The sequence below is a fragment of the Anser anser genome, assembly GCF_964211835.1.
Source record: "Anser anser genome assembly, chromosome: Z".
Taxonomy (NCBI): Eukaryota; Metazoa; Chordata; class Aves; order Anseriformes; family Anatidae; genus Anser; species Anser anser.
In genome coordinates this window covers 24,874,187-24,901,248 of record NC_139723.1, presented here as the reverse complement: position 1 = coordinate 24,901,248, position 27,062 = coordinate 24,874,187, and the positions used below count along the sequence as shown (strand labels likewise).

Genomic DNA, 27,062 nt, shown 5'->3' with positions numbered 1-27,062 from the left:
CCTATCAGTCTAAAAGGCAGTAAAAAGTGAGAAACTCTTCTTAATGTATCAACTCAAGAGCTAAGGGTCCAAAGGATAACTTTGGAGGTACTAACTGAAAACTGTGGCACCTGAAATGGCAGCTTTGATTCTTGCTTGTTGCAGAATGAGTGTTGCTTAGGGGAGACTTTCATTGACTGTATATTTTTTGATCTGCTTTGAACATCATACTGGTTCTGGAAAGGCTTCTACATGCATGTTCTATGCTTGTTTGTAAATATATGCTATAATGATAAGCAAAGTAAAGAATGATTCTTTCTTTATTCTAAGTAACTTTTTGTTTACTTATTACTACAGTCCATAATTTTATAGTATGAGTGAAATTGAATTAAAATATTAGTGTGTCCATGGATATATTTCTAGAAATTACTAAGTAGTTGTTCACCATGAGTCTGGAGGATCTACATAAAACTAGTACAACATAAGAAAGTGAGAGTAGTAGTTGCAAGCTGTTCTGTATCCCAATAAATTATTTTGGCAGAATAAGAGTTTGCTGCACATGTTGCTTGGAAAATAGTAACCTAAAATTGTGCAGTTGCAGCCCGAAAGTGTTGAAGAGTAGCGCTGTTATTCAGATTATCTGGGGTTGCTGTTTCAGAGGGCTTACACTAAGTTGGATAACATCATGCTTGAGGATTTCTATTAATTGGATTTGTTGATTTAATTCTCAGTCATTATTAATTCATTGATACACTAATTTGATTTCAGCATTGTTCAATTTCAGTTATAGTTGTGTATTCATTAGGATTTCAAGTTGAATACACAGTCCATTTTCACTGAACTACAACAAAGATTTACAACTATGATTTATTCCATTTGTAAGACACTTGAGTTGGCTTCCAAATTCACACTGTTGTCTTTCTCAATTTACTAGTATTTTCACCAAATATTCTAGAATTTCTAGGTACTAAATACTCTAATATTTTTAGGTTAATTTCTTCATTACTTTGCATCTAAACCAAATTAGTTTAGGTGGAAAAGGTCCAAGGTAGGGCCACAAAGATGATCAAGGAACTGGAGCACTTTTCATGTGAGGAGAAGCTGAGAGATTTGGGACTATGCCACCTAGAGGAGGATCAGGGGGGATCTCATTGATGTATGTAAATACTGGAAAGGAGGGTGCAAAGGGAAGGAGCTGGGATTTTTTCAGTGGTGCTCAAGGACAGGGCAAGAGGTAATAGGCAGAAACTGTCACACAAGAAATTCTGTCCAAAGGTGAGGAAACACTTCTTTACTGTGCAGGTGATGGAGCTCAGACACAGGTTGTCCAGAGAGGCTGTGCAATCTCCTTCCTTGGAGATACTCAAAAGCTGTCTGGATGTAGTCCTGGGCAACCTGCTCTGTGTGTCCTTACCAGCAGGATTGGACTAGATGACCTCCAGAGGTCCCTTCCAACCATTCAGTGATTCAGTGAAGTTATAAATAACATGTACTTTATGTTTTTATCTGAGGTTTTAAATATCTTCCAGCTTCATTTGCTTGTCATGTAAGATGTTTATAAGAAGAAGAATCAAAAGTTATCATCTATCCCATTCCATGTGTACTGTTTGACAGCTCACATAACAGTGAAATTAAAGTCTTTGGCTCCAAAACTAAAGAGTTCTTTCTTTTGATCTTTAAGGTACTGATCCTTAGCTGTTAGCAATACCAGGGTTTGTAGCCTCTGAAAGATGAGTCCACGAAGTGGACCACAAAAAAAAAAAAAAAAAAAGTGAGGTCCACAAAGGATAGTGGTCCTTACTGCAACAACAGACTTCAGTAAATGTGGTTTTAGTGCATGCTGTTGTCAATTTAAAAAAAAAAAAAAGTAAGTGAAATCTAATTTTAGATAAATGAAATGATGTTGCTTATCCTCCACTCTCTGAATGAGGGTTCTGGGTTGAATCCTTTAGGATCTTAAAGCTTAAGACAATGTTTAAACGAGACACTGGCTTTTGAAGAAAGTAGTACATACATAGGCTGATGTGTTCTGCTGTAGTGTGAGTGCAACAAGACACCAGGCAAAGAGAACTAGGATTGTTTGGAGACAGTATCTACAGCAGAAACTGAGAAGGAGAGAGGAACGTGCTGAGAATTATTTGGGTCATGTAGTGCATGACAGCTAGATAGCAGAAGTTAATAACACCTCTGGAAGCTACAGAGCTGCTGTGCCTGATTTGCAAGATGAAAAATGTGAAGCGAAGGACACACATTATCAAAGATCCAAAGTGGAACAAACCCCCAGAGTCCACAAGAATGCCAACCAAAGATTTAAAAAAATTATAGGCACAAAGTCAAAAAAAGTTGGCTCAACTTTATGTAGCCTAAATTCCTTCCAAGTCCTCCTGTCTTGTTTTTCCTGCTGGTACCTTCAGGGGCTCTTACCGACATGAAACACAAAGAACAAAGAATTTTGGTCATCTTCCTCTGGACCTTTATTGCTGTGAATGCAATAAATCACAAATGGACAGGGGAAGATGAAAGTGATTGGTGTTTTAGGCATTACTGTTATTTTTGGTATCTTCCTAAACACTATGATGTAATAACTACATAGTTAAAAGCTTGCCAGATGTGCCTGTGGAAGTGGAAAAGCAATCTATTTTCTGTCATATTGATCTTAATGAAAAAAGATAACTAGGGAAGGAGAACATGCCCCAAGAACATCACCATTACTTTATTAGTTAACATTTATATTACCATAAAGATCAATTCCGAAACAGTATTGCAGCTGACCGAGCTTGCAAAAGCCATAATAAACCTGCCTAATATGAAGAGCTTTGTAGTGCATAAAATAAAATAGTACTAGGCAATCATGCTAAATGCTTTGAGCGTTTTGTTGTTCCTTTTTATGTATCCTTATGTAATCCTTAGTAATGAGCAAAACAAGCAAAATGATGGAAACTCCAGAGCTTGGTCTGCAACCCATAAAGGTACTGCCTGAAGATCAAGTTAACAAACTATTTTTCCATCTGAAAGGAAAATGGATAAAGTCTTAACATATGGGGAAAACAAGCAAACAACAAAGATAACAAAGCAAAAAACAAACAAAAAATGCATCAGTCTTTCCTTTGTCTGAAAATTGATGAATCTGACAGATCCAGCCTCTTTTAAGTATTGGAACAAAGTTAAACAAATCCAAAGTATAGATTATAAGAGACAGCATTCAATGTAACTCACATTTCTGTTATAAATTTGGATGCAAAGATTTAACTGACAATACCTAGTGAATTTTATTGCTGCTGCACATGTATTCCATCAAGGGTAAAATTGCACAACGTGGAATGAACCAATCTAACACCCTTTCCAGCAGCAATGATCTGCTAGATGAACTCAGGTGTAATTTCCTCTTGTTATATGTAATCTTCTGGGTTATATTCCTTGCTAGTTTATGCTTCAGTAAAGGTGAGCTGTTCTGATCTCATGCTGGTAGACTGTGGGAGAACAACTGCCTCTTCTGGAAAGACAGCTGAAATGTAAGTAAGCCATTAGAAATTGATGGCTTTGTCTTGCATTTTCTTTGCAAAATGTGCTGTTCAATCCATACTGCTGCCACAGTACAGTTTACCATAAGGTACGTGGATGAGAGGGGCAACCAGTTAACTATCTTGGTTAACTCTGCAAAGAGACACTTGTTTTCCCTAGATGAAGAATAGAAAAGATGGATTATAATAGGAGCAGTTGTTTAAAACACATGCCCAGAGTAGCTCACAAGACTAGTACAGTCCTGTCCTCTCTTCCTCATTTTAAAGCCAATTGTACATTTAGGTTATCCTCCATAGTACTTTAGATTTGTCAAATATTTTAAATTCTGTTATACTTTTTTTAACCTTTTTTTTTTTTTTTTTTGAACATTTGACCTTTCAGCATGTAAATGCTTGTTGACAAGTTAGGTTTCTCTGTGCAGCTCCCTCCCTCCCTCCCTCCCTCCCTCCCTCTCTCTCTCACGCTCTCTCTCTCTCTCTCTCTCTCTCTCTCTCTCTCTCTCCCCTCCTCCCTTCCCCCCAAGTTGCACATCTTGTTTTTCTTTAGCATAAGTAAAAGCAGAAACAATTCCTGTGCTCACAGTCCCAAATCTCAGCTCTTCTGTAAGTTGTCTTCAAGATACTCTGTTCCATGCCCAGGAAAGTAAGCCTCACATGTATAGATTCAATTTCACATTTATCACTGTAGTCAGTATTATCAGGAGAAAAATATATCATGCTAGATTTGACAGCCCTAGACAGTTGAAGCTACTGCAGCTCCATAGCCCAGGTATGATCAGTTGTGGGGCTGAAGGTGCATTCCCAGCAGACATATGCGTAGAGAGCACATGTATACATGTCTTTACAGTGTGGGTCTCTCCAACAGCTGGGCTCAGACACTTGCACTGCCCAGTAGCTGCCCCTGAATTCCAGTTTCTGTAGCTGCTGGCACCTGGATATACGAGCCCCTGAGGCCACAGCCCCACTCTTCTGGCTGCCACAGACCTTCTCACACATATACATACAAACAAACACACACCTGTGTTGTCAGGGCTGACCAAGACTCCCTTGGTCACCAGTAGCCAACTTCCACAAGGTCTCAGAAAGATCTTGGTAAATTGGAGCACTGGACAATAAAAAACTGTGTGTAATTTAACAAGAACAAATGCTAGATTCTGCAGCCGGGACATTGCTATCCAGGATATGTAGGCTGGGGGACAAGTGGCTGGAGTGCAGTGAGGGATCTGGGGGTTTTGGCTGGTGATAAATACTTATGAGTCAATGATGTGTCCTGGTGGCCAAAAGGGCCAACCATATTGTGGGGTGCATCAAGCTTAGTACAGCTAACCCATCAAGGGAAGCGAGTGTCCCTCAATACTCAGCATTGGTGTGATCTCACCTCAACTACTGTGTGCAGTTTTGGGATAAACAGTATGAGAAGGATATAAAAATACTAGAATGTGTCAGAGGAGAGCAACAAAGATGTTGAAAGGTCTAGAGGGCCTCACTTGGAAGGAGTAGCTGATACTTGATTTGTTTAGCTTAGAGAAGAGGAGACTAAGGATTGACCAGTGCAGGTTTAGAACTGAATCGATTTGTGGGTGAAAAGAGTATTGAATGGTCTCCCTAGAAAGCCCCACTGACTTCACTGTCCATCTTTCTATTTTCACTGTGTGCATGACTTTCATTTTCCTAGTTCAAAGGATGTCTCAGTGAAGAACCTATCCCTGAGTCTGATGTTCAGAATTATTTCATGGTCTGCCTCAAAAACAACATCATGTTCCAGAAATGTATGGTACAACATTTAACAAAGTATGTTGGACTCATTGCTAAGATAGATTTTGTATACACAAATTATATATCCTTGGCTACAGCGGCAAAAGTGAAAAACCATCATATTTAAACAGTCTGTTTTTGAAGATGGTCAGAATAAAACATGTAACTATCCCTCCAAGGAGTCCTTTTAGACTTTATTATGCCTTTTCCTAGATGCAAGCAGAAGAAATGTGGCCTATGAGTATTTTAGTCTTCCTTGATTACCACTAGCTGATATAATTGCAGTCAGAAACACAGAGCTTTATGAACATAATCCTGAGGAGCAGCAGCAAAGGGAGGCCCCTTGCTTTAAAAGGCCCTTAAAATGAACGGTAATAATTTGGAGTCATTAAATCTTTTTTACTATCTTTCTCTCAGATGAAAGCTTTTAAAATCCAGTTCTCTGGAAAATGAATATTCATATAATTGAAATAACAGCCATAACTACCAGGAATTAATTCTGTACATTATCTTTTCCGTTTTGATTTCTTAAAATCAAAATGTAGCAGACTGTCAAAGTCAAGGAACTTGTGTGCTAACTTTTCATTTGGTTAGATCTTTGTTGTGATTAATATGTCTGTCTGCAAAGCCCCCCCCCCCCTTTTTTTCCTTCTTTTTTCTCTAAAAGCAATGCAAGCAGCACCAATAATTATGTCTTGTCAGTAAAACCAACAACTTAAATAAGAAGATCAAGTACTTTGCTAAAGTTGAAAATACCATTGTTTCCAAAATGGTATGTCATTTTCTGTTTTGAATCTCCTGCTTAATTTCTTTTTTTTTTTTTACCTAATAATAATAATAATAATAATAATAATAATAATAATAAAAAGTAGAATGCAGAAATCAGAATAAATGATCACTCATAGCATGGTATGTAATTGTTTGTGAGAAACCTCTTTTAGTTTCTTCCTTCCTTTTCTTGTGACTTGTCATGCAGTGTAACAGCAGAAGCTGCAGAAACCAACAGTTTCTAATTATCTAACCCTGAAAGATGTCTTCTACAAAATGCATATTCTTCCCTAGACTTCTCACAGATCTTTTTAATGTTCTGAAATTCTTAGAATATACCTTTCCATTGAAGGGCAACAAACCTGAGAGAAATCCTCTACTACAAATCATGGCCTTTGTTGTTGAGAAGGTACTAGAAAAACACATGAAGTACAATCACTGTGAAGAATTTTACCAACTAAAGGGATGAATACATGTATATGTCAGCCACAACACATTTCTGCCTGTGTCAAAGAAGGTTTCACATCATTTCAGATTTGAATATTAGGACTTTGCATTGCAGGATCAACCTCTTCTCAAGACATTAATTAGCTCGTAAGCTCTCTGAAGTCCTTAGGAAAGTAGAATATCAATCCATATTTATTTGTATTCTGAAGACAGATATATGAGAAATATCGTCCCTGTAGAAGATGTTCTTCATGTTCATTCAGACAATATTATGGTAAGGAGAAACTAAGATTATTATTATTTTTTTAATGTTTGTATATTGGAAACAATATTTGACTTGCTTCTTAGTTTCTACAGAAAAAAATAGAGTAGAAAAAAAATTAATTTGAAGATAATATAAAGCTGCTATAAGAGCTTATTAAGCACAAAGGATAAAAGAACTAGTGGAGCTTTAAAAATGGTAATTAAAATAGCTGATGTGTGTCTAATGCATTTTCTGAGTGTCTTCTAGCAGCAGATCATGATAATGTATGTTTAACTTTTTCTTCCATGTTATTGAAATTATTAATGCTCAAACTCCTATCTCAGTAGACTGTCAAGATCCTTATATGATAGCTGTAGTTGGAACATAAAAGCAGCAGTATGCAGTCTGCTGAAAATTCAGTGTGTTAAGGTGCAATAACTGAGACATCAGCCTTTGTTTTAGTGTTCTGTGTAATTAGAAGGAAACACGTAAACCATGATCTGACGTGAACAAGCGATGTCTCTGTAGTATACCTCATATGTTTTAGGATCAGCATAATAAACAGGCTAGAGAAGAAGCAGAAATGACTCAGAGATCTGTGCCACTTTTTTGTGTTTCCCAGTGAATTCTGCCTGTCACACTTCTGTGCTTTCAGGTTTGTGATCTATATGGTTGGATGTTACCAAAATCAGAGAGTCTGTTGAGCTTTATACCCTTATTTGTATCTGGTAAACTGTCAAAGTAGTGCAAGAGCATTTGGTGTGTCTGACACTGAAAAAATGATTCAGAGACTAGATTATTGGAATTATACTTACAAAAATATGTACATTTTGTGCAAATGTTGCAGAATTATATGTTAGTGTGCACATGTGGTAATCTGATTCACACATTCTAGAATTTCCATTAAACTTGTACTGTTCTATAAAGAATTCACTGTCTTAGTGGTTTCTTTTCCAAAAGTGATTTCACGGTTGCTAATATGCTCTTCATTTTACTCTCTGTCTAGGGTGTATTGCACTTGCCAATCTGGAATATGTACATTCTCTTCTGGTAGACTGTGTTGTCCAAGGTTTTCTTTAGGCATTTGAGCTGCTTTCCCACAAAATGGAAGAACCCAAGTGTTTTGTCTTCTGGATCATTCTATTCTTACTGCAATGTTTATGTCTACACAGCCATTTTAGTCCTGTTTGTACACCTAGATGTGGCAAATGTTCATAAGTAAGGTGATTCCTCTTCCTTCATGATCTTATCCATTAAGAAATACAAGCTGCTACATTTACTTCCAAAGAATGTCCAGCTCTTTGATCCTTTCAGTCTGCTCATCTATTTGGAGAGGGGAGGTTTGAGTAAAATTCAGCATGTGACAGGAATATAGGAGGATTGTTATTGGCACTTTCACTTTTTTCTTTTTCATTTGCTTTTTTCTTAAAAAAATAAAAAATGTTCATGAGCGGTTAGTGATAGTGCTTGTAAATTCTACACCAGTCTTTGGGCTGCAACAATTCCATTCCTCCACTACTTCAGCATGGACTCAACATTTTAACCATGTGTTGTATATAATTGATCTCTTCTATTTTTATTAGGTTATCAGGAAGACGTGTCAGCAATTTATTGTGAACATAGAAAGCAGAGGAAGGGGTTATTATTACTGTTATATTACCTGCCACCTGGAGAGTCTTAACATATGATAAGGTGTAAAGTTTGGGAACACAGTTGTAATACCTGGTTCCACACCACAACAGAGCTCGTGATAAGTGACTATGAGACAACTCTGTGAAGAACTAGCCTGGGAGAATCTGATCACATTTCCAGCTGCCTTATCTGCACAGAAACTGCCATAGTTACCACAGTGAATGACATTATTTCCATTAACCCCCTACCAGGAAATTCCTCAAGAGAAACTGCAATACAGAATATTTATAAAGTATTTACTCCATAGCTATTTTAAAGGCCAAAATATTTTATTCAGTTTGCATCATTCTTGGATAGAAAGAATCATAAATACATTCACAAACCGAGGTGCCCATACCTTAAAGGGGTAACACTATTGAAAAGTCATAATTGACAGCTAGTGAACATACAAGAGGCTGAGCTAAGAGACTCTTAAGATTGCTTGAACATTCCTACTCTATGTCTTTGCAAAGCTCTTGGATCAAATGCCAGGAGGAAATTACATGTTGTGCTGCGTCTACTACCACATCTACAAGTTAGATTTCTTCCTTAGAAGTAAAATTCACAATGCTGAGTTAAAGTGACTAAATTCTCTACTGCAATTTGAGCAGATTTAGACACTCCAAAGGCATTCACAGAAGATAGCATACTGAGCAGCAAAATCCTTAATATGTTTAAAAAGAAATAATGAAGTGAATGTGCTCTCTCCTTCTTAGTAGTCTAATAAAAGCACTGTGGAAAGTTCCTCTGTGAGATGGGCTCAGTGACAGAAACTGTGAAACTGTGTCCAGTATTAGGTGTCCATCTCACACAGTTGGGCATGGGCAAATAAATTATTTGCTTTTTAAAAATGAACCAATGACTGCCTATGGATAAAACCCCCTTTTTCAAACGGTGCTCTTACAGTTTGATCTTCTGCTCTGTGCAGAACGGTGGGTGCCTGAGACTGCAGGAATCTGAGCCTGCAGCACCCAAACTAATGCTAGAGAATGAGCTTGAGAGTCTTTGTGTGTCTGTTTGTAGTGATTGTCTGCAGGCATATATGTTTGAGCTGTTATGTGTGCACACATTCTGTAGGAGTCAGGGAGCCCACTGAAATACATGCCACATATGTACCCTTCCCTGCCACCCCAAAAAGGAAGGGGGATTCAAGAAAGAAGAATCATGATTTTAAAACACTAGGACAGGACACCTGGGGAATAGTTACTGCTCTGTCCTGCTTTGAGTGTTACCTATAAAGTTGTCATGGGTTAAAAGCCAGAGGTAATACTGAGAATGGTCCTTAAGGATGCTTCACTCACTGAGGACTATTAAATGTGTGTTGAGACATTCAGGATATCACTTCTGTTTTATAGCAATCTCATTTTTTACTCTCTTGTGTAAATCAAGGCTGATAATCATTCTGTACTACAGAAGAAAGAGTCTGGTTTCACCCACACCAATTTCAACTTTAGCAGGATAAAGCAAGCACTCCATTTCATAACCCCAAAGCTTCCTCTCAGTTTCTATGGATTCTGCTTCCTTTGTATTTTCATACTGCAATCAAGGAATAGCAATACTTATCTGAATTATAAATCAGACTTTTATTCAGTCTAGCCAGCTGTAACAGCTTATCTGTATTACTATAATTAAGGAACTTTATTATCATTGCTTTGTGGAGGCCACCAGGTGCTCTGCTCTCTGTCCTTTGCATGACAAAGGATGCATCCATATAATTTTCTATAAACATTTCTTTAAAGAGGTATTTCCTAATTTTTCCATTCTTGTTTTTTTTCTCCCTTTCAGGCAAGTCAAGATGACAGATTGTTTCTCCTACTTTATTTTTCTAATCCATCTACTTTCAATCTTTGTTTCATTCATTTTGACATTTGCTATTCAAAGACTTCAGTTTAGTCTGGAAAATCTCTGTTTTAGAGAATGTAGACCTTCTACATTACTCACTTTCATTTTAATTTCACTGACCCATAACATCATTTGCTTAATCTCCTGTTAACTCCATCAGCTGAAGTACAGAGATCAATTTGGTTAGTAATTTCATTTTCTCCTTGTCTTTAAATTACTGTTTAAACACTTAAATACTGTGTAATGCCCGACTGTAGTCTTTCTCTCAGCCAGAACAAGTACTTAGAACAGCTTCATGCTATCAGCCTATGCATAAAAAGAGGAGATCAGACAGCCATGTGTATTCCTGGGGAGGCTTTAGACACTACAGCTGTTTCAATGACTCTTGCATTTTAGCTGTTTGATCACTCCATCAGATCATATTGTCTTCTCCAAAACTAAAGTGTACTCAAAATTCATCGTTTTCTTCCCCACATTCTTAAGAGAACAATGTAAAGGAAAAGTGCTTGCTGAAAACACCTGCGAGGTATGTTGAAGTCCACCTCCTCTCACACAGAATCGGGAAACTTTGATGATAAGCCACCTCTGCTGAGGTTGTGAAGTGAATTAGATATTTAAAAGCAGTATTGTATAACATGCCGTAATTTAATGCATTATGAATAGTGTATATATAACAAATAGGAAATCAGTTGCCAAATGGCTACTGGTACAGATGAGAAGTTCAGCAGTAAAGAAAGCTGGTAAGGGAGGTAAAGATTTAATTTAACACTCCATAGCTAGTTAGGGAGTTTACAATATTCAAGAAGAAATTTGATATTTATTACACTGGAATGGGAAGCTTGATAAGGCTTTTTAAAAATAGGGATCCACCTAATAAATATTTATGAATGAGGATGATTTGATTGTATCTCAGAGTGATATGAATTTTAGTAATTATTAGGGGAGGGTGCTACCTAACGTCCATCAAGAAAAATATTTTTACATTATGGGGCTGCAGTAACTGACACCTGAGAGTTCAAAAAAAAAAAAACAGTAATATAAAAACTTTAAAAAAAAGACTGCTAAAGCTATGCTGACTTTGAAAAAAAAAAAAAAAAAAGGAAACGCAACAAAGGAAGATCTACATAAATAGTGAAAAAAACTGTTGCCAGAATGATTTGGTAAACAGTTTGAAGGATAAAAAATCAATTCAGTTGATAATCCTATATGGAAAATAGATCTTCTCAAACATGTCTAATTTTATTCTTTGATAAATAACACATTTACCTGAGAAAGGTAATGAAGCAGATATATTTAGATGTGGTAAGTTATATGACCATGTAACATGCTGAGTAAAAGCTACAAAACCAATATAGTAAAAACAATATAGCAAATGTTCCAAAAAGTGTACCTTATGGATTGGTTTTTGAGTTATACTTTAATACCTAGACCACACAATAAACGATTAGAGTGTTCCTCTAGCAAAATAACATGAAAGTAAAAACAAGAAAGAAATGAGTCTTGAGGATGAATTGATGAGACTGTTTGGTTCTGACATGTAGCTTTAAAAAAAAAAAATGGATACAGAATGGAAGAGAACTAAGAAATCACTGCAATATTAACATGACAGATTCTCCCTCTTTTGCTGTTTTCTGATCAAAAGGTGCCATCATTTAGGGGGAAACGTGCACCAAGAAAAGCAAATTATTGGTTTGTATACAAACATTGGTTTGTATAGTTGAATCAGACGCAATACAGAGACAACTGATGTTTTGTCCTGGCTTTCAGTGCCATGACTTTAAGGCTGACATACATCAGGCTCTGGTTATTTTTCAGTGTTTCTTAAATCATAGAAATGTAGAATCATAGAATCACAGCATCATAGAATCATAGAATAGTTTGGGTTGGAAAAGACCTTTAAAGATCATCTTGTTCAAACTCCATGCCATGGGCAGGGACAGTTCCCACTAGACCAAGCTGATCAAAGCCCCATCCAGCCTGGCCTTGAACACCTCCAGGGATGGGGTATCCACAGCTTCTCTGGGCAACCTGTTCCAGGGCCTCACCACCTACCATAGTAAAGAACTTCTTCCTGATATATAATCAAATCTATTTTTGTTGTTGTTGTTATTGTTGTTTTGTTTTGTTTTCTTTAAAGCTATTTCCCCTTGTCCTATCACTACACCCCCTGACAAAGAGTCCCTCCCCAGCTTTCCCGTAGGCTTCCTTTAGGTACTGGATGGCCACTATAAGGTCTCTCTGGAGCCTTCTCTTCTCCAGGCTGTACAGCTCCAACTCCCTGAGCCTGTCTCCATAGGAGAGGTGTTCCAGCCCTCTGATCATCTTTGTGATCATCTTTCCCAGTTCCTCTGGGACTGCTCTAATACATCCATGTCCTTCTTGTGCTGGGGATCCCAGAGCTGAACACAGTGCTCCAGGTGGGGTAAATGGTTCCCAAGTTATGTCAGAGTTAGTCTTACCAGACCACTGTTCTTTCCTTTATAATGACAGAAGTTTGATACCTGTCAGACATGGCTTTGGCAAGCTGATATTCCTCCTTAGGCTAACTGTATTCCCAGTATTTTTGTATTGATTTTATTTTTCTATATCTATTCTGCTTTATAAGGTAACAATCGATAAGATGACTTACAGATAACTCACTGCAAGACTAGCAGTAATATTTCTTTTTAAACACACCTGGAAAACACTTTTGCTTAGGAAGTATTGTGCACTCTCTTTCGGTAGGATCGTGCTGTCTGAAGGTGAGGTATCTACCTCTTACTGAGGATTGGCTCTAAAATGAAGAATTGGCTTTTGTAGTTTACTGTTTATACTGCCACTGAAGCCAGAAGATTTTATTTCCTTGGCATATCAGTCCATGTCAGGCATACAAGTCTTCGACAAACCTACTATGACAGAAGATTTTGCTAACTTTCTACTTGGTGAGACACAGTATAAAACTCCTCTGAGGGAAAATGAATAGAGGTTTCTTATATTAGCATTTGCTTTAACACATGCCTTACTACTACTGAAAACACTTGTGTATGGTCATTGCAAAAGTGGACTTTTCAGGGAAGAGTCTCTAGGGGGATAATGGGGTTGTCTAAAATTGTAAGTCGATTCCATCAATTTTTGTGGTTGCTGTTATAAAAAAAGAAGAGCTGTTTGCACACAGAAAAGGCAGTGTTTGAGAGGAAGATAAAGTCTGAAAATCTGTTTTTCGAAAATTTCTGTACTCAGGGAGACTTACAGTAGATAAAACCAATCCTTTTACCACTAATTACGGAAGTATCTCCTTCTATTATCTGGAAATTTAAACACAGTAAAGGACTAACAAAAATGCTAACCTCAGAACAAATGAGAACAATGAAACAATTTATCAAATATTTTTATACAATGTCTTTATGCTAGTAATTACTTTCAAGGGTCAGGAAGACTAATATATATGACTAATTTTGTTTAGAGGAACATAAGCAAAATATTGCTTAGTATTCCAATAATGCAAAGTACCCTTGTACGATGATTCCTTACAAAGTCTTCATGACTCATTAGCTTCAGATAGCATGAAAACTCTTCAAAATATATTGTCACAGATCAGTATGATCTCAGAGGTCATACTCCCTTTAGTTCAGCTGCTTTACAAATCTTTGTGAGCCCATGTTGTGGACAGGTCAGCACGGCCTGACTTCAGAATGGCACAAACCCCAGGCTTCCCTGGGTGCAAAATTAGGATAGTCTAGACATGGCAGCATCACACCTGTGCTCTGTGGCCCTTTGTGCCTATGAGAGGCATCATCCAGACTTCACAAGCGAAGAAATAGAAAGGTCAGTTTCTCCTAGATTAGCGTTTTATTCAGGACCAGGAGTAATACTTACGAATTACAAGCCAGACCTTAGATATATAATGTCGGTTCAGGTGGTAAGCAATGACTGATATGATTCTGAATATGTGGTCTGCTCCTAATTTCTCATCAGCATATGTTCCCTCTGCCCCTAAAGCCATTTTTTCTCCTTCTGCATTCAGATTCTTACATATTTCTGAAAATTAGTGCTGCCTTTTGCAAGTAGTTTATGCACCTAATCACCTTCGGAGTAATGGTTTTTGAAACCTTTTGAAAATTTGGATTAAGATGCTATTGAAAATATTATTTGTCTTCCTTATCTTACAGTACTTTCTTTTTTTTTTTCTTTTCATGAATATCAATTGTATTTGATCAATTAGTCAAAGAAAATAATCAGCAGTGACATGTTACTGAGGAAAAAATATCACAAACAGTCAATCCTGCAAAAATGGAAGTAATAATTAGCAATAACAAAAAAAAGTCAATTTCTCCACGAGGCTTAAATGCATCTGATCCATAAACCACTCTGTTAAAACAATGCTGGATAAATGTCAAGTTGATTACATTTTAGTAAAAAGTGTAACTACAATATGATGCTTAATACAACACGATATTATGGTTATTATATTTCTATGTGGGTATTTTCTTTGTTGCATATTCTGCATTTTTATCTCTGCAAAAATTAACAATTTCACACACACACGCACACATGAAAGGAATCTTCCTTAAATTCATGGACCAGATTGACAGTGTTTGCTGCATCATGATTTATGCCAGATGAGAAAGGAATCCAGAATTTCCCCATTTGTCATCAATTTCCTTATGCCATCAGCCACATACAAGCATTTCTACTTGTATGTACACAGGCACATTGTTTCTCTTGCATTCATGTTGTGTATTGCTATTGAACAGCAGACTTAAACTTTATCAACTACACTTCACATTCAGTATCTGTGTGCTATGTGCCTTTTCTATTAGGGCTGTAGCCAGTTTCTGTATTATTTACTTGACATGTGTACAGTCTGCTGAATTACAAATGTTAAAATTAATGCAGATTCTTGGCTTCCTGTTCTTAAGTACTGAAATATTTTATTGCAAAGAAAAAGACCATTTTTAATATAATTTATAGAGGCATCATGCTGAAAGTTGTAACTCATTTCCAAATCCTCCTATCAGAAAGAGTTCTACATACAAAAAAAAAAAAAAAAAAAGGCTAATGAAATCCACGGGTGCATAGACATTGCATCTGAGAACAAATTTTCTTTAAAATCTCACATATTTCTCTAAATGTTTTCCTCTCACTTCAAATTTTCGTGCAGTGCTTCAGGAATATGTACCCTGACAATGCCAATTTTACACATTCCATCTTGTTTTAGCATCAGCCTGTTGTATTTCCTAACTTTCTAGCTTTTGTGTTGACACACATCATTCCACCACAATTATTTACAAATGCCCTTTGTAGAAATGAGAGAGCATGATTCCTTCACTTATTGAACTTCACTAAAGAGCAAGGACGCTTGTTTTTCTGACAGGATCAGGACACACCACGTCAGTGAAAGCTGTATTTTCCATTAAGAGAAAATGAATTGCCATTACCTATGGCATGTGCTGCTTTTTCCTGTTGTTTTGCTCACTACTTAAATGTCTAAATGAGATATTTTAGTAAAATTCTTGTGTTTCAAAAATGTAGGTGTATTTCAGTGTACTTGCCCAGGGAGGTTGTTGAGTTTCCTTCTCTGGAGATATTCAAGGCCCGTCTGGACACTTACCCGGGCAACCTGCTCTAGAGAACTTGCTTTGACAGGGGGTTTGGACCCGATGATCTCTGGAGGTCCCTTCCGACCCCTACAATTCTGTGATTCTGTGATTCAGTGGGTCTGCCTATCTTATGTCCGAGCAGTATGCAGCCATAAGCTGTATTCGCAGACACATCTTCCTCCCATAAAGGGCTGAGGTGCAGTCCCAATACTGTGGTCCATGATCTGCCCCTAAACAAAACAAAAGTACTTCTGGGTTCCATATCCTATAGTTTTATTGAAAGTCAGGCTACTAGTATAAAACAGGCTGTTCTAGTTTTACATGCAACTCTAGGAAGCCTTCTTTAACTCTCCCCACAGGGCAGTGAGGCCTGAAGCCACTGGCCAAGCACGCTGTGGATATTTACCTGTTTCTTCTCTCTCAGTTCAGGACTTTGGTGGTGATTTCTCCATGGATACCACAGCAGAGCAGAACGTACCCAGGACTTGTAAGATTAAACAAGTTCTAGCATCAGGAGCCAGAAGTGTCTCACTCCAATAAGTCAGGCAGGGATAGTCTGAGGTTTGGCAAGGCTCTCCCGTCTGTTCCTCTCTGTGTCTAAATAATATTTTATATCTATGCTGATCATGAGTTTAGAGGTAGATCTTTGTATATATATATATAAATTATATATATTATATATATATATATTATTCTATCTCCCATTGTGCTGTTTTAACAGTAGGTTGTTGTTTTGTTGTTGTTTGTTTGTTTGCTTTTTTTATTCCCCCCCCCCCTTTTCTTCAGGTCACAATGTATTTGAGAGCTAGACAGTTCACAGCAGTTTGAAATACTTTTTATAATGCTATTCTCAACCATATCACTTATCAATCATTTACCATTCTCTGGCAGATTTTTCTGAACCCTTGTTTATAGCTAAATTCCCAGAGGAACTGCAGTCTCAGGTACACAGATGCCTCTGATCAAAAGGCCACCCCCCCCCCCCCCCCCCCCCCCCAATAAAATAAATAAATAAATAAATAAATACGTATGAAAAGGACCTGCCCAGTTCTAGGATCCAGGCTTCAGACATATTCTCAGATGGTGTTGATATGTAAATGGTCATCAGAAAGACTGATTTGGGCAGCAGTGCAGTATATTGTTTGTTTCCAGCCATTAGTAATGAAGTGCTTTCTCTCTTTGCCACAGATGTTTCAAATGATCATTTGACAATGGTAAAAAGCAACTAAGAAGTATTTGCTGACAGGCACTATAGAGGACTCTAGCCACCAGGTGAAACTACCACAGGGATTCCCAGCAAAAGAGGCCCAGGAGAAGTCAGAAATCTCAATGCTGAACTGCAAAGTGTCATTACAACCTTGCCAAACTCCTGGTATTTCTCCTGATTCCCCGACTTCGGCAAGAGCTACCCTGGCAGCCTTCAGGCACAGGCCCTCTGTCTGGTGGGAGAGGATTTACTTTAGACACAGTAGATCAATTTCCCGGGCTATGTTGCAAAACATCCTCATTTTTCTTACATTTTACAGAACCACACAGAGGTTTGTGTTTCCTGTTCCACAATTTTCTGATACCAGTCATTTCATAGTTGGTTCTACTTCTCTTAGTAGCCTCTATTTCTTATTAATTTGGATTATTTATCCAGAATTTTTGCTGCTATGATTGCTGTGATATATGCTCACTGACCCTTTCTGGCTATTGGGCAGAAAGGTTTCATTTTCTTCCTTCAATTTTCTCGTTTAGCAATCTTTATTCAATAAAGGTATACTTTGACTTAAACTGCACTCTTCTTTTTTTGTGTGTGTGTTTTGTTTTTGTTTTCCTTTCCAACTTTATTTGTGTTATTAACCTACCCTAAGACATAGCAGCATGGCTAGGCAAGAAAAGAATAGCTTGGGACTATTCAGGCCCCAAGGTGGGGGTAGGTGTGAGAATGTTATTCGATATGTTCATTCGAATGATTCGAATGTTATATCGAGTGTTATATCGAATGTTCATTCAATATTGGGCCCATACATGCATGCCTGTTTTAGGGAAAGGGTAAGTGGATAAATGAGCATAAAGTTAAGTAGTAAGACATCGAGGAATGGTTCATAGAAAAGTAGGAAGCTGTGCAGGGTGATTGGGAAAGGAGACCACTAGATGATGTAAAATTTGCTGTCTTTCAGACTGGAAGGCAGGGAATACAAAACAAAACAAAACATTTTTTCTCTAGTTTGGCATAGGGAAAAGCAAAGAATTTTCAGGGTTCAAAAAACAGGGCAGAGACAAAAATACAGTTTTAGTTTGTTTGTTTTTTTTTTTTCTTTTTCTTGGAGGCTAAGAGGGAGAAGAATGAAAGGAGGCAGGCTGAGTTTGTTTTGAATGGTTTTGAGGCAAATAATTGAATGACAAGCAAAGATTATTTTATTTTATTTTCAGGGTGGGGGTGGGGGTGATCCAATGTGCACAAATGTAAGAACAACTGTGTGGGATGTATTTGATCCAATGTTCTCCAGCTATATTCTCAGGATGACAGTGGTGAAAACAGGATGCTTACACAGAGTGTGAGAACTGGGAAAGCATGGTATGACACATTACAGAGACCTTTTGTAGTTTGGCTCTGCAACATCCTTACCCAGACTGCAACAGGCTGATGTGATCTCCATGGTAATATTGATTTTGGCCTTGAAGTGATCCTCCACATTTGTCAGCTGGTGGTCGGTAAGCCAAAACCCCTGTGTGATCCTGATAAGAATGCTTGTGTTTTCATGAGCCAACAAATGATCCAGGCCTGTGACCAATATATGTGGTGCTGCTAAATCTGGTCTAAACACAAAACCTTGGCAGCTCCTCCAGCTGATAATCATTATTATCTGATGGTATAATCACTTGGCTTCCTGATACAAAGGGATCAGGAATGATCCCTGATACTACACTCTTGATCAATAACACAGATGAAAATAGGTGGAGTTGCCAGAGACTGGTGCCATGGTCCACGAGGACTTAGGATAATTCTTTAGATGGTAAATCAGGTGTAACATATGTGAGGTTGACAAATAGTGACAGAGGCCTGAGTAAGAAAGGTTTATGAGACAGTCATGCATTTAAGATACAATTTTGGATACAATAAACACCATACATGAAGACTTTTATTCTATCAAGACCTTGTTTTGATCAATGCAGGCAGAAGAGATTTGCTCTAAAGGGTCTCAGAGCTGGCGTTTCTTTGTGACAGGGAATGCACAGGCTGTTTTGATGTAGAGTTACCACTTTGTATTAAACTGTCTGTCTCTGCCACAAATATGAAACTACCTTAGACATAAAAATGAGCCACTAGAATAGCATTCCTACTAAAGCACAAAAGGAGAGAGAGGAATTATTAAGCATATTTCCAAAAGTATAATTAGGGCAAAGAAAAAGAAGTCCAGATATATCTGCTAAAAATACTGGAACTCCCAGATTTAAAAATGAGTCATATGCTGAAGAATTATTCTGTACATTCCCTCTATTTAAAATACTTTTTCTTTTTTTTACATATATTTTATACTTAAAGTTCATACTTATTGGATATGAATTCATATATATTGTATATAGCTACAAAGAATCAGAGAATAGGATAGGAATATTTTAGGCAAAATATTAAAGCCAAAAATTTTGTAGTAGTGCGTTACATGGTTAAAAATTTCTTGGGTTGAGAAAAAGAAAGAAATAAACTGTAAATATGTAATTAAATTGTAGCAGGTTCAGTGGAGACTAACTGACCAGTCTGAGTTGCCTGGTTAGAAAAATGCCTGTGACTACTATGGCTCTAACAGCAGAAGTGGTACCAGGGTGGGCAGTGGCACAGCAGCATTGGGCTCCAGGTTGCTGCATAAAGCTGAGTGGGGGTAAGAGCAGGCAGAGCCAGGCTTCTATGGAGAGGAGCTGCCAGTACCCACAGCCTCTCCTTGGCGGAGGCCTGAGCACATCTAAACTGACAGCATAAAAATCCTATTGCTCTTCTGGGCTAGGATTGAAAGTCAGGGAACACTGGCCTGGGCGTGTCTGTCTTTTGGAGAAGCTGGAGCTTTTTCTCTCTTTTGGGAAAAGATAAAGAGAGGTAGGAAGCATGGGAAATGAAAAATGTGAGGTGAGTCCTCGTCTGATGTTTGGTCGTGTGATGAAAAAGAAAAAAAAAAAAAAAAAAAAAAAGGAAGAAAGGGAGACTCCAAACCTCTGTAAGTTTTTAGAGAGCAGCATGGTAGGCTGTGATGGGACACTGGCTGGCTGCTGGCTGACATTTACAAATCAGGGGAAAACCCAGTGGTTTGGTGGCCCGCTTTTTCTTGGCAAAACACTGTGCTTCAGGCTGAGCTCCTTCATATTTTGGAAGGAGTTTTCATCTTGCGTACTCCAGAGCCCTGTTGGTTGATAGCTGGAGCTCCAGCTCTCACTTGTCAGTCTGGGTGTCACCACTCTGCTTTAAAAAATGCATTTCTCTTCTAGGCTTCTAGGAATAACCACAATGAAATCTTTCACCCACCGTCTTTCATTTTATTGCACTGAGGAACTATTTCTTGTTTCAGTATACTATAGCAGTTCACTGCATTTTATTTGTGTTACCATTATAGCTCGTGAAGCTGCATTTGCTGAGTAGTTACTATGGATGAAAGCTTTTGTATTTATGAATGTCCAGCTTCTCTTTTATTATGTTAGTATGTGGGGGTTTACAAATGTTGATACTGGTTCTTTCAATTTCTGCATTACCCTTAAGTGCTCTTCATCCTTTTTTTTTTTTTTTTTTTTTCCTTTTTAAACTGCTGCTGAAGACATATTGCCTATATATAAAATGCATTAGGCAGTCCTTAGGAGCCTGATTTTCAGTAACAGAGTTCAGAGGCCTCTTGCTTAGAGACTAAGGAATCGCTTAGATGGTAAGCTACTGGACTGGCATTTTGAAGGTATTGTAACTGGGGTAGGTGATGTAGAGCTTTGAACTCTGAATATTCAGTTTTCAAGGATGAAAAGAGCTGTTCTTAGTTACCCAAGAATGTATAAACATCAAACAAACAAACAAAAAACATACAAAATATATTCGGTATAACAAAAATCCAAATGGCATATCCTTGAATATAGGACTCAGTGGCTTTGGGACAGTATGCTTCTGCTCAGCACCTCTCAGTTTGGCTCAATTCATAAACGTTCAAGTTCTGAAGCTGTGTCTCCCTACACAAAGAACATTGTTGTGGTAGTTTAAACTGGCTGGCAGCTAAACACCACACAGCTGTTCGCTCAGCACTCTTCTCATCCTAATCCAAAACATAGCACCCTACCAGCTACTAGGAGGAAAATTAACTCTGTCCTAACTGAAACCAGGACAATTGTATAACTTTTTTCTTGTAGGTCTATAAGTTTCTTGTGGTTTATGTGTGTGATTTGTTCTAGCTAGTCTTCTACACAGCAGTCATTAAGCAATAACTTCCTAGCCTATGTTAAGCAAAGTACTTTGTAATGACAAAAATTCACCTTTTGCCATACAGGGTACGCATTGAGCAGTAACTCTGGAGGTATCATTCCTGAAGCATTGCCCCATGCAGACCTGTGGCATTTCCCAAGCTAGTTCTAGTCTGTTTAGTTATGGTACCACAAGCAAATCATCCTCATCACTACAGGCAAAGTAATCCACTTCCTCTGGAAAGCACCAGAAGTGCAGTGGCATGCCAAAACAGCTGTCTTGCTTTCTGGTTCAGGCCTACATCTCTGAACTATGCCGCACTGTGACTTCTAGGCATATTTGGCAGCAGCCAGTTGCCTAAAACATGTCGTGCCTAAACTTTATGGCATTTTAGGCCATATAACATATCTTTAGGCCATGTAAGATGCATCATGGCAGACCTGCCCTGTCATTACAGGCCCTCTCATTACAGGCCCTGTGAGGCCTGTGCTTGCAGGCCAAGCCAAGCAGATAACTTGCATGCCCCATGGATTCTCCAGTGGGACATGAAACCTGTTTGGGCAGCTGCATCCTGTCCACCTGCTTGGGAGGCAACTCAAGGATATTGCACAACAATGTGCTGCCAAGGAGCAGCATCCCATTTCCTTGTGATTGGGCTGGTAATATTGCTGAGGTGAAACCAGAGTTAAAGTCCTCATCTATGCTGACAGTAAAGGGACTTTTTTATTGATAACGTCCTTTGACAGAGAGGTAGAAACAACACAGAAAACTGGACTGGGGGTTTGGTTTTCTGCTGAGCTGTCATGTAACCCCAGCCTGCTCTTGCTCATATTAACTGGGTTCCAGTAGTAAGTGCAAACTACGGGCCTCATTTTCCTGTATGTGAAGCCAAGAAAGGAAAAAAAAAAAAAAAAAAGTAAAAATAAATAAATAAAAGAAAATGCAGAATCCATTTCTCCACAGCATGGTATGATAGATGGGGCAATGCAGTCTCAAAGGGATGTTTCAGTCTCCTCCTGCTCCTGAATTACTGTTCTGATGATATTCCTGCAGCTAAAAGAGAAAAGATATACAGTTTTTAATAGAAACTGGTATAGAAATTTCTTTAGCTTGCAGAAAACCACAGGGAAAATAGATGTCTTCTCAGAAGGTATAATTTCTCAAAAAACATCTGGGACAGGGAGAGGTGAATATAGAATGGGACAGTTTACTTAATTTATTTTAAGCAGTACACATTCAATCTAATTGTGGGTTAGAAAATTACAGGATGAGCAGTCTAATATTTATTTATTGTGTTTTCCAAAGCACTTAAACACTTTCATGAGATCTTCCCTGCTTCTCCCCTCCCAAATTAAAATGCTGCTAGAGATGCCTATTTAGTATGGGGATTCACAGCCAAAAATTCCCTCAAGACTGAAGCAACTAAGTCATATCTTAAAATGCTCACTGATGGCTCACTTCTCTTTTGTGGAACCAGTAAAGATGTAAGAGGAAAAACCCCATGTTTTGCACAGTAGTTTTGTGCCTACAAGTAAATACATGATCTATATTAGTCATACTAGTTGGAAGCATTTTGGAAAACATTGACAAATTCCAGATTCCAGTGAAAATTGTGGTGATTTCTTTTTGCTGTGGAAAATATTGGGTTTTGGTGTTTGTTGTTTTCTGAGAATGCAGTCATGAGAGTTGTCCAATTTGATATTTCTGATATTTATTAGATATTGTTGGCTTGCCATCCACTTAATCTTTCACACATACATGCACAGATGTATTTTTCTCTTCCTGTGTCTCCAGAGCACCACTACTGCTGACAGCTGTCCCAAGTGCCTATGACAGGTTCCCTCATAGCACTTAAAAAAGAAAGCTAGCAACTTCTTATTAAAAAACAAACAAACAAACAAAAGTTTATCTATTCATCAGGAAAGAGTCAATCCATATTTGATTCATTACCCATTTCTTAATCTCCCTACAGATGAATTAATTTTTACCACCAAACCCAAGCTGTTAGAAATATCTTTTTTATTTTCCACAACAGGGCCACTGGGAAGCTGACTGTAACTTGAAGTTCCCTCTCCCTTCCCTTCTGATATCTAAGTAGTGGCAGCAGAGGCTAAAAGATTATTTCAACTCATTTGTTTCTATGTTCAAGTGGTTGGTAAATATTCACCACAATACCAGGCCTGTGTAGGACTTCTAAGTGGTTTTCCTTCTAAAGGTTAGTAAAGCCAAATATTTCTCAGTTTCCCAGACAAATTATGCATTAATTATGGTGGAATCAAGCTATTCAGAGCAGCAGAAGATATAAGGCCCAATATCTATTTCTTGATTAATACAGTACAGAAAATTTTGTATTACATATTAATAAACAGGTGTAATATGATTTAAATAGGATGAACTCTAATGCAAAATGAAAGTTTTTACTGAGGTGAAGTGGGTAAAAATATTAGCCTGCTGTTTTGATTAGACATGGAAATGTTCACAACCTGCTTTTCTGTATGACCTGATAAATAAAATTGGACATAAAGAATTAAAATTATTTGTAGTGTGGAAATGATTTGTTTTCATGTGGTTATTGAAAAGAATAAGAGAGAAAAAAAGTTCAAAATTACATGCTAATAGAGCCGTAGGGATTATGTGACTTTATTTGAGGTCAGCTGGTTATGAAGTTCTTGTAGTTTCTGACATTTTCCATATTGCAGACTGTTCTGTGAAAGTTGATGTGCAAATGGAAACTCAGTGAGTTCCCTGAATAGAAAGTATATATCATCGAACAATGTTGGTTAAGAGGATGAGCTATCTCAGACAGGCCATTAACAGTAGGTGCACCAAGGGAGAAGTCTGGAACTGCCAACAAAATTGCTTGAGTTGTCTGCCAAGATGCCAGATGCTGCCTGCTAAAAAATAAAAATAAAAAATTGTTATCCAAAACTGGTATCAGAGCTTCATGTCTGCATTCCACTGATGAGAAAAGAAATCACAGGAAAGAAGTATTGTCACTACTGTGAGCACTTACAGATAGATATATATATATATTTTTAATATTATTAACCACTGGCAGAAATTGGAAGAAATAACACATCCTATGCAATTCTGAGGGTTGTGAGACTGAATAATGATGAACTTTGCTTAGTATTAAAAATCTTTTCCTTCCCTGAAATCTTTCTATTCCCTAACAGCAGAAAATGCTATTTCTTATAGACTCATAGAACGGTTTGGGTGGGAAGGGACCTTAAAGATCACTTGATTCCACCCCCCTGCCAAGGACAGGGACACCTCCCACTAGATCAGATTGCTCAAAGCTCCATCCAGCCTGGCATTGAACACTTGCAGGGATGGGGCATCCACAGCTTCTCTGGGCAACCTGTTCCAGTGCCTCACCAGCCTCTGAGTAAAGAATTTCTAGCTCTGTGTCTATTCAGTAGAGAATGAAGAGGTTGTCTTCAGAGTTTTGCATGTGTGTGTACTGATCATCCAGGATTTCTATAATGTGTGCCCTTGGCTTTGTGTTTCTCCACCTGACTCACTGTTAAGGGGAGAAAGATGAAATTTTCCTGTAAATATCCACAAAAGGATTTTTGCCAGCACAGTTCTTACAGCTTAGAGGTGGCAATTTGCTGTGAGACTGAATGAGATCGCAAGACTTGATTACAGCGACACCCGTTCTGGATGAACGTATGGCTGCCAACAAATTTAAAAAGTTCCAACCGTGTCCTTAAGTTCTGATCCAAACCCAACGATTTCAATGTGACTATTCACTCTGGGCTCTTCTCCATGTCAGCAGAGCATGGGTTCTCAGCTCCTGTTCAGTCTTGAAGATTTGGACGGAAGGAAATGAGATGGAGTGAGTTCTTATGATGTCTCAGCCAAAGCTAAAAGTAGAACACAAGAGAGCCAGGGCTCCTCGTGCGTTGGTGGCCTGTCACCTGGCTTCAGGCACAGCTGCAGGGCTCCCTCACACAAGCACAGGAACAGGGCAAGTCCTTATGGTACGGCACAGCACTGCACCAGAGACCCCCAACCAGGCAGTAAATCAGCACAGACAGTGCAGTGCTATGGGGGTCCCACACTTGTACCCTTCAGGCAGTGTAACCCGTCACACTTGGCTGAAGCCTAGGGTGCTGCTTATGCCAGGCAACAATGAGTAAAAGGCATTGCAGAGACTAATGTACAGCCTACAGGTCAGCATTTATTTATTTATTTATTTATTTATGGACAATGTTTAATCCCTGCTAAGAAATCAGGAAAAAAAGAATAATCTAAAAACAAAACAAAACCTAGCATGCATTTTTCTTTGTGATAATTCTTTTTAACATAACATAACCATACATTTTCAGGCTACATCTCTGTTCTTTAAGACGTACATTAGCGCCTTTATCAGTATTTGCAAACAAAAGCATATTTTTCTGTGCATCAGGCAGCAAATGCACTTGGCTCCTGCATGTGTTTCAAGTTGTAGATTACATAGTGGTTAGCAGGAGAGGTATTTTAAATATCTTATGATTAGAATTTTAAGTCAAGATAATTAATACTATCATATATACAGAGATTAAATTTTCAGTTTAGATTTAGATATCTTTAATGAAGGCATCTTCCTTTTCTCTTTGATGCCCCACTTGCCTGTTGTTTTGTATCCCATCCAGCAGCCAGTGACTCATCAAGCTATTATCAAAGTCAGTGTCAAGGTAAGTATCACACAGAAGCCAAGCTATTTCACAGCACTCCAGTGATACACAATACTACCAGATTAAAAAAAAAAAAATCTAGTTAGGACACTTAAGACACTGTATATTTACATACTAATCAAAACATCTACCCTCACTTTGCATGCAAAAGAACTGGAGGAGCAGAACACTACTTGAAGGTCCTAGTTTGTCTTTCTAAAAAGTGGAGCAGAACAATAGCACACACTCCCTCTATCCCACTGTCAAATACCGGCTGCTTGTAATTCACATTTTAGCTATTTCCAGGACAGTCTGCTGTAGATTGCCTTTCAGAAAAAGGCTGTCATGTTTTGAATTGGAATGAACAAATTAACAGCTTGACATTTTGCATAAAAAGCTGAGCCTCTAACAATTTCCATAAGCAGAGCTTTAAAGTTCAGACTGCACCTGAACATGGTCTTTTGACTTCAGTCCACATGTAGATAAACAAGAAAGGTCAATGTGATTCAAAGGTGACTGATTTTTAAATACCGGGAAAAGTTTTTAAACATTGAATTTGTTCATGTTATGCAGAGCCACGGAAGTGCCTACCTGAATTCTGATTCTTCCTCAGAGAGAGTTCAACAACCCAGCTTTGGTGAGCTTGGGAAAATTACAGTGAAACATTTTCATGAAAATATATGCAAAGCTTGTCTTCACCCAGTCCAGAGGCCTAGATTCTGCAACCGTTTTGGCTCTTTTTAAACCCATGAGCAGTACCAGGGAAATGGATGGAACCTAAAACTAGAGAAATGCTTGTGCCAGGTCACCAGCTCAGTGTGATCACTTACATACTTACTAGCAAAGCCTTTGCAGGGACATTTTCAGGCAGTGTTCTTTGAAACTGCTTTCAATCACTCTCTTGGAAATTCCAGCATTATCATTGCTGTCTGCAAATGCTTATCAGAAACATATCTCATGTAACAATTTATGACACCCTTCAAAACTAGATTTCAGATCCATCCTTCCATTATTTAGTTACAGTACTATTCTTCCACTGAGTCTGTTTCACTGTTAAGATGAACTTTACAAAACATCATACCATTACCACAATAATATTATAGATCAGTTGTGTACAGTTTTTTTTTCCTTTTTTACAAATAAAATAAAATAAAATCTGAACACAATGGTTAAGCGCAATTA

The 27,062-nt window shown here is 38.0% G+C and overlaps 2 long non-coding RNA genes across 2 annotated transcripts in view; one reads left to right on the top strand and one right to left on the bottom strand.

The window, feature by feature from the left end:
- LOC310890144 overlaps positions 1–27,062 on the top strand; it is a 60,925-nt gene that overhangs the window by 1,620 nt on the left and 32,243 nt on the right. The gene's annotated exons all lie outside the window — the stretch shown is intronic.
- LOC310890145 lies at positions 14,956–16,984 on the bottom strand. The gene is made up of 3 exons (XR_014577064.1): positions 16,847–16,984; positions 16,213–16,403; positions 14,956–16,036 (listed from the first exon to the last, which is right to left on the bottom strand). It is a non-coding gene; the product is annotated as an uncharacterized lncRNA (long non-coding RNA).